Here is a 14,188-nt window from a genome sequence, read left to right as displayed (position 1 = left end):
TGCACTATAAGCTTAAATAAAAATCTGCACTATAAGCTTAATTAAAAATCTGCACTATAAGCTTAATTAAAATCTACACTATAGGCTTAATTAAAATCTACACTATAAGTTTAATTAAAAATCTGCACTATAAGCTTAATTAAAATCTGCACTATAGGCTTAATTAAAAATCTGCACTACAAGCTTAATTAAAATCTGCACTATAAGCCTACATAAAAATCTGCACTATAAGCTTAATTAAAATCTGCTCTATAAGCCTACATAAAAATCTGCACTATAAGCTTAATTAAAATCTGCACTTTAGGCTTAATTAAAATCTGCACTATAAGCCTACATAAAAATCTATACTATAAGCTTAATTAAAATCTGTACTATAGGCTTAATTAAAAATCTGCACTACTAGTTTAATTAAAATCTGCACTATAAGCCTATATAAAAATCTGCACTATAAGGTTCATTAAAAATCTGCACTATAGGCTTAATTAAAAATCTGCACTATAAGCGCTTCTCATGCTTCGAATTCAAGAAGAACAAAGGTCCGAAACTACTCCTACTGCAGGTGAGAAGCACTTACCTTGCTTCTTGGACTCACAACCGAACAAAAAGGGCTTCTAGGACCTTGGCCGGCCGCCGGAGACGATGCCCTAACTCCCTTTCATTTTTTGCTCGAGCTCCGCCATCATACGCAGAAGAGAAGGAGAGAATGGTTTAAGTCACGGGAAAACAGAGCATCAACTTATCCCTTTTTATAACTTAATATTTCTGTTAACTCCTTAAATAAATTCGCTACCTTTTCTAAATAGACAAATCAAACATCAACTTATCCCTTTTATAATCCAATATTCTGTTAACTATCTTAAATAAATTCGCTACCTTTTCTAAACAGACAAATCCAACATCAACTTATCCCTTTTATAATCCAATATTCTATTAACTATCTTAAATAAATTTTGCTACCTTTTCTAAACAGAACCGCTTGCTTGACCACTTGGTCAGCCGGATTTGCTTAAGGCTTGGTTCGGCCGGAGGTTGCAGGTTCGAATCTCGGCTAATTTTCTTTATTTTTTGCAATTTGTTTCTTTTGGTAAGAATACCAAACGAACTCCAAAAATTACATAAAAATACTCTAAAAATTTCTAAAAATCTCTAGAATTTTTCTAAAGCATTTCTAAATATTTTTAAGTACTATTAGGACTCAAAATGAGGAAATTTGGATTGTTACAAAGCAATCCTTTTGCGACAAACTACTAACGACACGATCCCGAAGTGCTACGACAACCTCCCGACGACCCGGAGCTTCTTTTTTCTTCATCTCTTGTTGTCGGTATACGTTTTAGTACATTTAATTGTAACACTTATTGTACTCTTATCGATTCTATAGTTGTTGCCCATCGAAAGCGGTCAACGACCGCGGGCCTTGGAGAAGGAGTCACTCAAGGCTCTGAACCAAGTAAATCTTGGTGTGTTTTTGTGTGTTTGTCTTTATTTCATTTCCGCTGCTTAACTCGAAAGATTTACGAATGTTTTACGATTCCGAAACGCGAAATAGCCACGAGCACTATTCACCCCCCTCCTAGCGCTTCTCGATCCAACACTATTCACCCCCCCCCCCTCCTCTAGCACATCTCAATCCAACAGGAGTGACTTCATGGATGTCGAACATCAAGGAAAAGCTCCAGACAACAACCTTTTTTTTTATTAGATAGTGACAAATAATTACTGCCCTCTTCCTTTTATGTCTGCCAAATTATTAGACATGGCTCACTTTGTGCCATTGGATTACCATCGCTACTGAGCACAAATTTTAGTCAGATATCTCTCTCGGAATGCTTCATCTCCATGCTTGGCTAGTACCGATCGGAGATGAAAAACTTGTGTCTTAGTAAAGCCATCTTGAAGATATCTCGGCTTGGATATCGATTGAGGCAAGTCCCGTTAGGCTTGCTCATTGATTTTGATAAAGGCTAGCCTTGCGAGGCTAACAAATGCTCTCTATAAGGTTTGATTATAAACTTGCAGGTATAACTCCTAAATGAACACTTTGATCTATGGTTATGTCTAGCGTATGTGTGTATTCTGTATATGTGTAATGCATGTGTTGTGATAATTTAGATTATTATTTCACTTTCATTGTTTATTTTTTGAAATAAAAAAAATTAAAATATCCATCCGAAAACCTAACACCTAATAGTATATCATGATCCCTAATTAACTAGAAAATCATAGTTGATTGCAGAACCACTTTTGAACTCTTTAGAAATTACAGTTATTCATGCTTATATTCATTTTACTTATTTTATATCCACTTAGTTCAGGACATGGTCTATATGTCATTTCTAACTAAGCTGACATATGGTCATAGAGTATACATCTCTAAATAAAAGGAGTGGTGAATCCTCTGTGGGTTACTCAATCACCTTTGGGCACTTCAACTTATACCCAATTATCCTAAATTCATACCTCCAAGGAGATGCTTGCTTAAGATGTCAAAGTATAAGTCTCCATGAACAAGATGACTTGAATACCTAAGGCGAAGGAAACTTGCACTCGGGCTATCATGAGATCTTTATTAACATATTCGTATATGTATAGAATCATATGAATTCTCATGGAAGGTCACTCTAATAAACTAGTTAACCTTAACTAGCATCCATATTTAACTCTCGACATCCCTATATCTCTATCTAGTGAGGAGCAGCTGCTTGGATAAACTAAGGTGTATATCATATGCTAGTCTCTTAGAATAGATAATGTCTGAGCTCATCAATTCAATGACTAAAAAATATTTCAATACATTAATAATTACACATGTAGAGATGCTCACTAGTTATGATCCAATCACAAATTCTCTCATGCTATGAATCGTATTGTGGACATTTAGTATATGAGTTTAAGATTAATGCCATATAGATTATGAATGTATACTGAAGTAGTAAATTTATTCCAATAAATATTAAATTATCTAAGGCGATTTACCATTGGACACCTTTCGAATATAACAACATGATGTGAGATATCAGTGAATGTCTTGATACTTTCATTATAAGTCAAGTTCTGTTTCTTCTTCTCCTGAGAATGAGGAAGGGAATGGATTACTGCCTAAACTTATTATTTATCAATAAAAATCATGACTAACCATCTTTAGCTCCTAAATCATATTAGTCATTTCCCTTAGATGTTGGGCTATGGATACATTTGGGCATTTTTTTTAGCTGTTAAATTTAATTGTTAGTTGACAAAGCTTGCTTAAATTTACTCCACTGTACTTTTCTCGTAGAGCAACCCATACATTGTGAGCCGATGGATATGGCTCATACTCATAGATTAGGTTATCTACTATTGAACTAATTAATATACCCTTAGTAGTAGAGTCATTTTTTTCCCATGCCTTATATGCATCAAAATCATGTTTATACTATGTTGTAGAACCATCAGTAAGTGCTTTATAAATTGATTTATAGCCTCTAGAACTTTTTATTCCTCAATAATATATTGTATTTTGAGATGACATATTTTGTAGTTATTCTTATATAGTTTGTCTCCTTTATTGAGTTCTGTTATAATGTTCTTAGTATTCATAATCTAGCATAAATAAATAAATACATTATTTAGCTATTCAAAGTAATTCATATGTATGTAATTAATGATTGACTCAATGTAAATTGAGTTAGTTTACAAAATTAAGTAGTAACTTCATTTTCACTCATCATTCATATGATCCAATCAAATCAATATTGATCAATTATCTTACACATATCCCATCAAATGAACTAATAATTAAATGAACAACTCAATAAATAAACTAATCATTCATAAATAACATGTTATTAACATATAACATTCTTTTTCATCGTCACATACGATGTTAAGACATAACATAAAACCATAAACAAATCTAAGAACCTAGATAGGTCATTATTGCTTCCACTGGGATAAACACTAGCACAGTAGAAATCAACATAATCCTTATCTTTCTAGATTTAGCTAGGGCAATCTCAAGCAGACCGACTTCAGGATTTTCTATTGGATCTACATGTGGATCCTGAATCCTCTTCTATCTATTTAGGATCCTCTTCTTGAGGTGGTATGTCCTAATCCACATTGTGAAGTAGCTCTATACACAACTCTACATATGTGATGAGCCCCTTATAAAACCCTCATATGTGATGTGCTACTTTTATTGAGATTGGTCGTTAGTGAGCGCACCAAGGCCTAAATCCTGTAGTGTATAGGATAGAAAAATCATATTACTCAAGTCTCTAAAATAATCTATCAAGCATCCCAATATATCCTCTAACTTCATATGTAGAATCATATATTATCTCTTCGATATCCTTCCTAAGCTTATTTAGAAACACATCACAACAGGTTATTATGCATATCATCCATGGAATCTAAACTGAAATCAACAAAGTTAGTACAAAACTGACTAACCAGTAATAAACTACCTCATTTCAATTTCAAATATGCATAGAACTAACACGCAAATAACACATAAGCAATTAAGAAAAAAATAAATTTTCTCAATTGTGGAGCTCCAATCGACTAATCTGCTGGATCAGTCGACTAGTGATTATTCAGTATGTTGACTAGTTAATTGCTAACTCCAGAAGTCATATCCCAAGTTTTCTGAGTGAGTTTGAGTGTGTTACCAACTCATCCCAATCACTCCAGTCACCCTTGCACTTTGTCTGTTCAAGTCCGATCAAGTCAAACTCTTCAAGTCAAAGTCGAGTCCTAGTAGGTTCAACTTGGTGTTGACTCAGCTAGTGTATCCACTCGGCAAACCCGAGTCACACAGTTTGATCCGAGTCCAAGTGGGTTCCGATCACCCACTCGGTAGCCTCAAGTCATGTTATTTGAACCGAGTCCGAGTGGGCTCCAAACACCCACTCGGGAACTCCAAGTCATGCGATTTGAGGATGATGCTAGCTCGAGCCTGAGTTGTTTGAAACGAGTAGAAGTGGTTCTTCCAAACAACTACTCAGCACGTTTGGTATGCACTTAACACGTTTGGTGAGAATTCAAACAAGGATTTGACAAAAGGAAAAATCTTAGTAAGTTGTAGGAGACCATATGTTAGGTAGCTAGTTAGAAGTCCAAGAAGGTTGTAGGAACCTGGATGTTAGGAAAGTGTGGAAGTCTTAGACGAGTGAACTCTGAGCAAGTATAAAAGTTCTAGAGGAGTGAACTCTAGACAATAAGAAAGTCCTAAAGGAACAAACTTTATGCAAAGTGTGACAAATCTAATGGAGTGAACTCTTGGCAAGGAGAAGTCATAAAGGAGTAAACTTTAGGTAGGTGTGAAATGTTGGTGTTGGAAGCACCATCTAATCAAACTTATATTTTTGATATTTGGAAAAGGTTCAAAGTTAAGATGTGTTAAGATCTAACAAGTCTAGATGAGTGTGTAGGAAAGTTCTAAGTGATCTTAGCAAGGTGAAAGCCCTAGTTGAAGCTAGGTAAAGAAGTCCTAGTGGACACTAGGTAGGTGGAAAGTCCTAACCGTGGCTAGGTATGAAGTCCTTGTCCATAGAACTGGGCAAAGTTTGGGCAAGTTGAGGATGTCGGACAAAATTCTAGGGTCACAAACACTAGTGGAAGTCCTGGGGATCGCGGACACTAGGAGAAAGACTAGACGGGTCGGAGATCGGACGTACAACAAAAAGTCCTAAGGTCTCAGATGCTGAGCAAAAGTCCAAATGGTCTGGAGGATTGATTTGGCAAAAGGTACACTCTCCTGAGAGTAGTAGGTGGGATGCATTCCCGATTGAGGGAACAGTAGTCGTCGATTCAACCTAGGATTTCATGGAAAATTGGAAAGTTAGAACTAGACAATCCAGAGACTGTTAAATCAATTATATTTTTTTGTACTAACTCTATTTTGTAGGTTAAATATGTTTCTATTAGACTAAAGTATTTTTACTGGAGTTAAAACAATGCAAAGCATTGGGTGAATAGTGCTCGAGGCTCCTCATGTGCTGCTAGAGGTGCCTCGGACACCCTAGTTGAAGACCTCACATGGAAAGGCACGGAGGCACCTCCCATGCGGCTGGAAGTGCCTTGGAGTGCTTAGAAGGCACCTTTGAAGGGATAAACAATGCATACTACGGAGGTTATGTGTAAAATACCGAAAATAGGCGAATATTAATAAAGGAATTTTCCGGGATTTTTGGAAATTTTCCGGGAATTTTTCGGAGCTCGTATGGACAAGTTAACGGGGATAAAACGGGACCCGGGGAAAGCCTGTTTAGGCTACCCTGTTTTAATGAGGAAAAGTTTTATTTCCTTTTCCTTTTTTTTTCTTTTTCTTTTCTACTTCTCTTATTCTTTCCCCGCGAGCCGTGAGTGCCCTATTTCCCCGACCCCGAGCGGTTTCCCTTTTCTTCCTCTCTTCTCACTCGGAGCCGATCCACTTTTCTTGCTCCTGTGCCCTAGCGCCAAGCCGCACTGCCGACGCTACTGCCGCCAGCGATGCCGAGCGCCGGCCACCAGGACCGGTACCAATCGTCAGTGCCCTAGCCTCAGCCCGCGACACCCATCTCCTCGGGTCGCCACCGCTGGCAGCGGCGTTGCCAGCCGAAGCCTTAGAGTTGATTCCTCTCTTCCTCGCTTCTCCTGAACGTCGGCAGATGACCTATTGCCTCTGCCCTAGCTTGGATCGCGAGCCCTCCTCTGCGCCCTAGCTCCCTGATTTGAGGAGTTTCCTCTTCTGCCATTGCTGAGAGTCGAGAGCCGCCGTCGCACGGAGAGTGCCGGCCATCCTTCCTCTGCCCTCGAGGCCGAGCCACATTGTCGAGTTCTCTTTTCCCTTCGTGCCGTCTGCTCTAGTCGCCTTGCACCGTCACCACAGCCGAACCACTTCACCGGCCACCAGGTTCTGCCGAGCCCTAGTCTTGATCTTCTTCTTGATTCCTTTGATTCCAGCACTGAGGGTTTGTTCTACCAGGATTTTGTGCTGTGGAGTGTCTGATTTCCGGGTGCTAATCCTCTCCGGCAGTAAATTGCCTTGGCTGTGATTGAAGGTGAGGTGCACAGATTGATATAGAATTATGTTATCATTAGTGTGATGATTTCTTAAGCTCTATTTTGATATAGACAGTGAATCGCAGGTTATTGCTTGGATTCCAGCAACTACCTCTGTTCCGGCAGCAACGTTACCGGTTGAGGCTTCAGAATTAGGTAAGTGGAGGAGGTAATTTTGAATACGAACTAGATTTAATTCTAGCTATGAAAAGGATAGGGTTATTGGGGCGATAAGAAATGATTAGGGTTAAGGAAACTAACCCTAGTTGGTCGAGGTTTATGGATTAGGGTTTTGCCCTAATTTAGTGTAAGAGATTTTATTTAGTTATTTATAGGATTGTAGCTAAATAAAATATATTTCTATTCGTGACTCAGGGTTTTGACACGAGACGAGCATCTCGACGTCCGAGTTGGACCGAACTGATCTTATTTTCCTATTGGAGGCGGGTACTTTGACTTATGTCTTTTGATATGCATGATAATATGTTTAACATATAACAATAATTGTGTTATCTGTTTGTTTCGGTTGGTCGCTACATGATTAGTTACATGTTTGTTTGTTTATTTATGCTGCACTGCATATTATCTACCTGATCACATATGTCTTAGGTAGTGACCTAACCACATGCTCTGTTATTTCTGGATCTAGGGTTTATTTGATACCCTCTTCGATTTGTGTACCTTCTATTTGATACGTCTTCTTGTGGTACACACTTTGTATCTATTTATATGGATCATGCCATGTTATTCATGAGATTGCCATGTTCAGTATCATGCATCATGATTGCATGCTGTGCGATTGTCGGCTCTACTTTGGTTGAGCTCATCGCCAGTTACATGTACTGCACACATCACCCATGGATTTGTATATCTGGCTGGTGTGTGGCGGTTCTGCTGTTTGGCTCCGTTGGTCAGGCGACTCAGCGTGGTAGCCGGCAGTCAGTTCCGCTCTGTTTGGCTCCGTTGGCATTTAGGGTAGCAGCGTGGTAGCCGGCAGATGGTGGACTTTGTTTGGCTCCGTTGGTCAGGAGACTCAGCGTGGTAGCCGGCAGAGATATCCTCCCCGTCATCGTGTACCGGGAGATGAGAGCATTGAGCTCCCCCATTTATGATTTGGGGTCACAGGACAGGAGTACTCCGACAGCATCCCGTTTACTCTGTCATTGCACAGGAGCATTGATTTCAGAGTATGGGGTTGACATATGCATTTATTGCATTTTTATTTGCTTGTGATTGTTGCACTTATATGCTGCATTTGTTTGGATGCATTGATTGACATGCATACAGGATTATGACTCACTCGGTCTGACGACCTGTTACCTTTATACTTTGATCCGGTCAGTACAGTTATCTTTTGATTTCATTTCAGTTGCATTTATCCTCCTCATATTCAGGAGACTGTACGCATGATTAGTGTTGTCTGTTATTTGTTTTATTATGCATATCAGTTGTACCTGCTGAGTGTTGGACTCACCCCGCCTCCATTGTTGATATTTTCAGGTTGAGGCTGTCCGGAGCAGTTCCAGTCGCTGGCCCCCCATCTGCACGTAGAGCTAGTTCTCTACTAGGTTGTTATTTGCTTTATTTTGGTTTTTCTTCCATCAGACTATGTTTTAGTTTTGTTTTGGATTTTATTTATGGATATTGTACGGATTGTTACCGTTTGATGGTCTTTGGATGGTTTGGTTTTTATTCTACTATATGCCTGCCTGGACGGTAGAAGAGGTGAGTTTGTTGGATTTGAGCTTTACGAGTGTAGTGGAGTAGGGTGGATTTCGAGTCAGAGTCCTACTATGATTGATTACTATTATAAACTGCGTGGTGTTTGTTTTTTTTTATTTTTGTTATCATTCCAGCCGCCTGTGGCTGAAGTATATGTGATATGTAGAAAGTTTCATATTGTCCGCCGTATAGGGGAGATGCTGCCGAAATTTCTTCGGACAGAGACTCCTCTGGGGCGTGACAATTTAGTGGTATCAGAGCAGGTATACGATACTTGCTATGTGTTTTGGATTTTCGTTGATTTATCTGATACCAATTTATTTGGTATCAGAGCATAAGTTTTACGATTCTTTGATTTCGTATTGTAGACATTTGGGATAACCTGATACCAATTTATTTGGTATCAGAGCGCCAAAGTTGGTGATAGTTGTTGGATTTCCGTGTGTTGAATTTTTTTGAAATTTATCTGATACCAATTTATTTGGTATCAGAGCGGGTTATGATACCTGCTTTTGGTGTTCTGGTGATTTATCGGATACCTGTTTTTGGGTATTCTGGATTTTTGGATTAGCCCAAGTTTGCGAGTCAAACTGGGTAGTTGTTTGAGTGACATGGATTTTTCCATTACGATTGGGTTTGGATTTCCGTTTCGGATTTATATGGATTTCCGGTGTTGTTCTCGATCGGAAATTTTGAGGTCAAGTTGGGGGCTGGACAGCGATGGAACATCTCCAGACGGCATATAGGTATGATGTTTAATTGGATAGTTATGACATGTATTAGCACTTTATCTTTAGTACTTGTCTGGATGTTGTAGCACATATTATATGTGATGGGTTATCCATTGAGCATGATTGACCTTAATAGATATCAAGGATTATTATCTCTAGTGATTTTCTTATCATAGCATCAGTAGTTTTATCTTCTGTTACTACTAGTAGGAGATGGAGGCACATACCAGTCTCTGCTATTGTTAGTTGGGTAGTGGATGACACTTACCTATTCCTGTTGACTTAGTCAGTTGAGTTTTTATACTCATATCTTTTGGATATTAGGGTACCCGATACGATGAAAATTGTTTATTGGGGAGTTACCATGTTTGATCATTGTTGAGAATGGTTTGAGGTTGAGGGATTTTGTGAGATCAGATATTGTGATATGTTGATTTCTTATGGTTTATGAGAGTAAATATGTTATGTGATTGTCTGATGATCTAATACTAGATATTTGTTTTGATGATCTATTAGTGGATAACTAATTTGATGATTTATATTTGGGTAGTCATTGATGGTGACATAGTGAGTGTCATTTATGAAATTCACAGGTTTGATGATTATAGTTGGTGATCAGATATAGATCGGGTGCTAGAGAGTTTACGGTTGAGTGTACCTATGAGATTTTAAATAAATCTGGTTGGTTATGGATAGTTAACAGGATGATAAAATTGATATTTACTTCCTCTGATATTGGACTATGTGGATAAATAATGATTTGATGTTTTGAATGCTAACTTGCCCTCATGGGGAGTAGAGACTTATTCATCTGATATTATGTGAGCTGATGTTTTTGAGGATGAAAATGAGAGTGTCGTGATGTTCTTAAATTTTGACTTTTTCTTTGGGTCGTACACATATGTGGTTGGATATACCTTAGTTGCTTGTGGAGGATTAAGGTATTCTTGATTAGTTAGTAAATGAATGATTTAGTTTTGTTGGTTGATCAGTAGTGGATTGCCATACTCTATTTTTAGAGGTTTGAACCTTTAGGTTATTTGTGCTTAGTTATGTATCTAGAGCACATTTGAGTACATGTTTTGTACTGATGTGAAAATGACTGATTTAGCCATATATCATTATTGGCTTGGATAAGTTATAAAGGATCGATGTATCCTATTCTATGAAGATTTTGACCGTGGATTGTATATACCTGGTGGGTTAACTTAGAGGGTGTTTGGGATGTGACCCCGCTGATGTAAGGAAGTGTAGAGCTAATTGCTTAACACTTATGGGATACAATTGTTACTAGTGTATACTGGAAGAGTACATTTGGATTTATGATGATAAAATTTTTCCCATTTGATATAGTCTTGGGTAGTGTATAACATTGACTGGCAATGTTATACCATGGTGTGTATATCTTTCTTGTCCAATACTAGTTCCTTTGAACCTATAGCAAGGTTGTTACTGGATGATTAGGCTGCTTTATTTTGGGTTGCTTTTGATTGATGTATTCATGCTTGATACATATGCATGAATTTTGTTTAGATATACCGTAACCCATGAGTGTTGGTAGCATAAGGTTGGTTTCTTTGATTGAGCTGGTATGCTGATTTTGCATGTATATCATGAGTGTTTTGGGTTGTAGGAGTCCTGTGGTAGACTGTTCATTTGCAAGTAGTATATGTATCCATGTTCTGATATGGTTTGAAGGTTCCTTGTGGATCATAGGTATGTAGTTCGGTGTATGTATCTGGAGGTATTATTGAAGATAACTTGTTGATTAAATCCGAGTTGTAGTATAAGTACATCGGTGGTGTTTTGATGGAGGCATTTTGTCGATTTAATCTGAGTTGTAATATATACATACGTGTTTGGTGTGGTATCTGAGGTATCTTTTTGATTATGTTTGATATGTGAGTGCACCTGGGTTTAGTATGCTTTATTGGGAGTATATGTTGGTTATACTCTTGGCATAGGTGAAGATATGTCATGTGAGTGTTGTTTGTGGTGTATTGTTGATTTTACCTACATTGATTTTGCACACGTGTTCGGTATGTATTGTTGGATGTATCATACTGAATATACCTGAGTTGTGAGTGTGTTTGGTGTATAAGAATTGGAGGATTTTGTTGATCATACATATGTTGTGGGAGCATGTGTGCTAGGTGTATTATTGGTAGCAGTATGATGATTCTACTTATACTGAATGCAGAATGTGGAGTGACTGCATTATGTCATTTGTTGGATTAACCCATAAATTAAGTTTCCTATCAGTGGATGACCCACTAGGATGCTGATAGAGTTGATGATGGATTTGATTAGTTACTAGGTTGTTATAGCCTAGGCTAACCACAGTGAATTGTGGTAGAGAGATCTTGTACAGCCTCTAGCTGGATAGTTAGGTGCCTTGGGGTACTTAAATATTATTTTGTGGTGGAGCGTTGCTCCCACATATCACGGATTGCTGGTAGCGGAGCATTGCTCCTATATTTATTGCAGATACATATTTCAGATTATTTGTGGTGGAGAGTTGCTCCCATATATTGAGGATTTCTTGTGGTAGAGCGTTGCTCCCACATATGTGGTGTTTCCTGTGATGGAGCGTTGCTCTCACCCTGGAGGATTTATTCTTTGGTGATTTATGTTATTGATGATCAGATTTTTTTTTGATTTATTATTGGAGATCTTATGGATAGGAATGTCTGTGATACGGACATTATGTGTATTGGTTTTTGCCATGTAGGCTTACAGTGCCTTAGATGTTTTCAGGGACTCGATGATCCTGGTATGTCGAGGATGTTTGGATAGGTGTCCATTATCGTTGTGGACGATGTTGTGATCTATTACGGATCCGAGGTGAGTCACGTACACTACCTTTGCATAGATCTAGAGATGATTCGACGAGAACATCTATATGTGATTATCAGTAGTGCTGGTTTGGATTGTCTTATGTGAGATGTTTGAGCCACACGGTCACCAATAGAAGTATACCGTGGTTCCACATGAGATCGAGATTGTTACCGTCGGGAGTAGACGGAGTCAATAGAAGAGGCTTGCAATCTCCTTTGTTTGGCCGATATTTCCGGAGATACGTTGAGGGTTTCTCACGGATTGCTATGTCACTTACACGCCTGACCATGAAAGGCGTGAAGTTTATTTTGACTGAGGATTTCAAGATAAGCTTCTAGGAGCTGAAGCTGAGACTAGTGTCGGCTTCGATTTTTGGTTTTTACTTTCTGGAGAGGACGGATTTGTCCTCTACACCGACGCGTTTCTACAGGGTATGGGTGCTGTTCTGATGCAGCACGGTTGAGTATTCTTATATGCTTCTTGATAGTTGAGGGAGCCTGAGAAGAAAATACTCAGTTCATGATCTAGAGTTGGCTGCTATTATTTTTGCCCTGAAGATTTGGCGGCAGTACCTGTATGATATTACATTGAGATTCTCACTGACCATCGGAGTCTCAAATATCTGTTCACTCAGAAGGAACTTAATCTTCGACCGAGGAGATAGATGGAGTTCCTGAAGGATTTTGATTGTACCATTAGCTATCACTTGGGAAAAGCTAATGTAGTTACCGATGCACTTAGCTAGAGGTCCAGAGGGACTTTAGCTTGCCACCGAGTTGTGGTCACAGATTTGATTCAGGATTTCTCTGAGTTAGACATTGAGGAGCAGGGACATACAGAACAGGGTATTCTTGTTACGATGGTTGCTCAGTCGTCGATCAGGAAGAGAATCCGAGAGACCCAGTTGTTGAGACCTGATAGAGCTCAACGTGAGGCAAAGTGGTCCATATTATCAGACAGAGGATGTCAGAGGCATAAGACTGCCAGAAGTGTTATGCTGACCGGAGTCGGAGACCCTTAGAGTTCTCCATTTGCGACCAGGTATTTCTGCGAGTTTCGCCCACGAAAGGGGTGAAGAGATTGGCCTCAGAGGTAAGCTAGCTCCGCGATACATTAGACCTTTCCAGATCTCGGAAAGGATTGGAGCAGTAGCTTATCGGTTGGCACTATTGCCGTCTTTGGCAGGCGTTCACGTCGTATTCCACGTATCTACGCTGAGAAGATACGTACCCGATCTGATACATGTGTTGATAGATAATCTCAGTTCTCCTTTCAGCCTGACATTACTTATGAGGAGATTCCGGTACGGATTCTGGACCGGAAGGAGCGTCAGTTACGGAACGAGACTATCCGGCTGGTTAAAGTCGGATGGCAGCATCATTCGGACGAGGAGGCTACTTGGGAGCTCGAGGATACTATCCGAGCTCGATATCCCCATCTTTTCACTTGAGGTATGCGATTTAATTTACCGTTCAGCATTTATACTTTATATCTGTTGTTAGTACTTGCTGATGGTAGATAACGAAATTTGGGGACCAAATTTTTATTAGTGGGGGAGAATGTAAAATACCGAAAATAGGCGAATATTAATAAAGGAATTTTCCGGGATTTTTGGAAATTTTCCGGGAATTTTTCGGAGCTCGTATGGACAAGTTAACGGGGATAAAACGGGACCCGGGGAAAGCCTGTTTAGGCTACCCTGTTTTAATGAGGAAAAGTTTTATTTCCTTTTCCTTTTTTTTTCTTTTTCTTTTCTACTTCTCTTATTCTTTCCCCGCGAGCCGTGAGTGCCCTATTTCCCCGACCCCGAGCGGTTTCCCTTTTCTTCCTCTCTTCTCACTCGGAGCCGATCCACTTTTCTTGCTCCTGTG

At 39.1% G+C, this 14,188-nt stretch overlaps 1 long non-coding RNA gene across 1 annotated transcript; it reads left to right on the top strand.

Moving 5' to 3' along the window:
- Nucleotides 1–6,243: 6,243 nt before the first annotated feature.
- On the top strand, nucleotides 6,244–7,454 carry LOC121990096. Its single transcript, XR_006114452.1, has 4 exons — nucleotides 6,244–6,877; nucleotides 6,950–7,025; nucleotides 7,113–7,182; nucleotides 7,402–7,454. It is a non-coding gene; the product is annotated as an uncharacterized LOC121990096 (long non-coding RNA).
- The last annotated feature ends 6,734 nt before the right edge of the window (nucleotides 7,455–14,188 follow it).

This window comes from Zingiber officinale, chromosome 6B (genome assembly GCF_018446385.1).
Source record: "Zingiber officinale cultivar Zhangliang chromosome 6B, Zo_v1.1, whole genome shotgun sequence".
Taxonomy (NCBI): Eukaryota; Viridiplantae; Streptophyta; class Magnoliopsida; order Zingiberales; family Zingiberaceae; genus Zingiber; species Zingiber officinale.
This window is presented reverse-complemented; position numbering and strand designations above follow the sequence as displayed.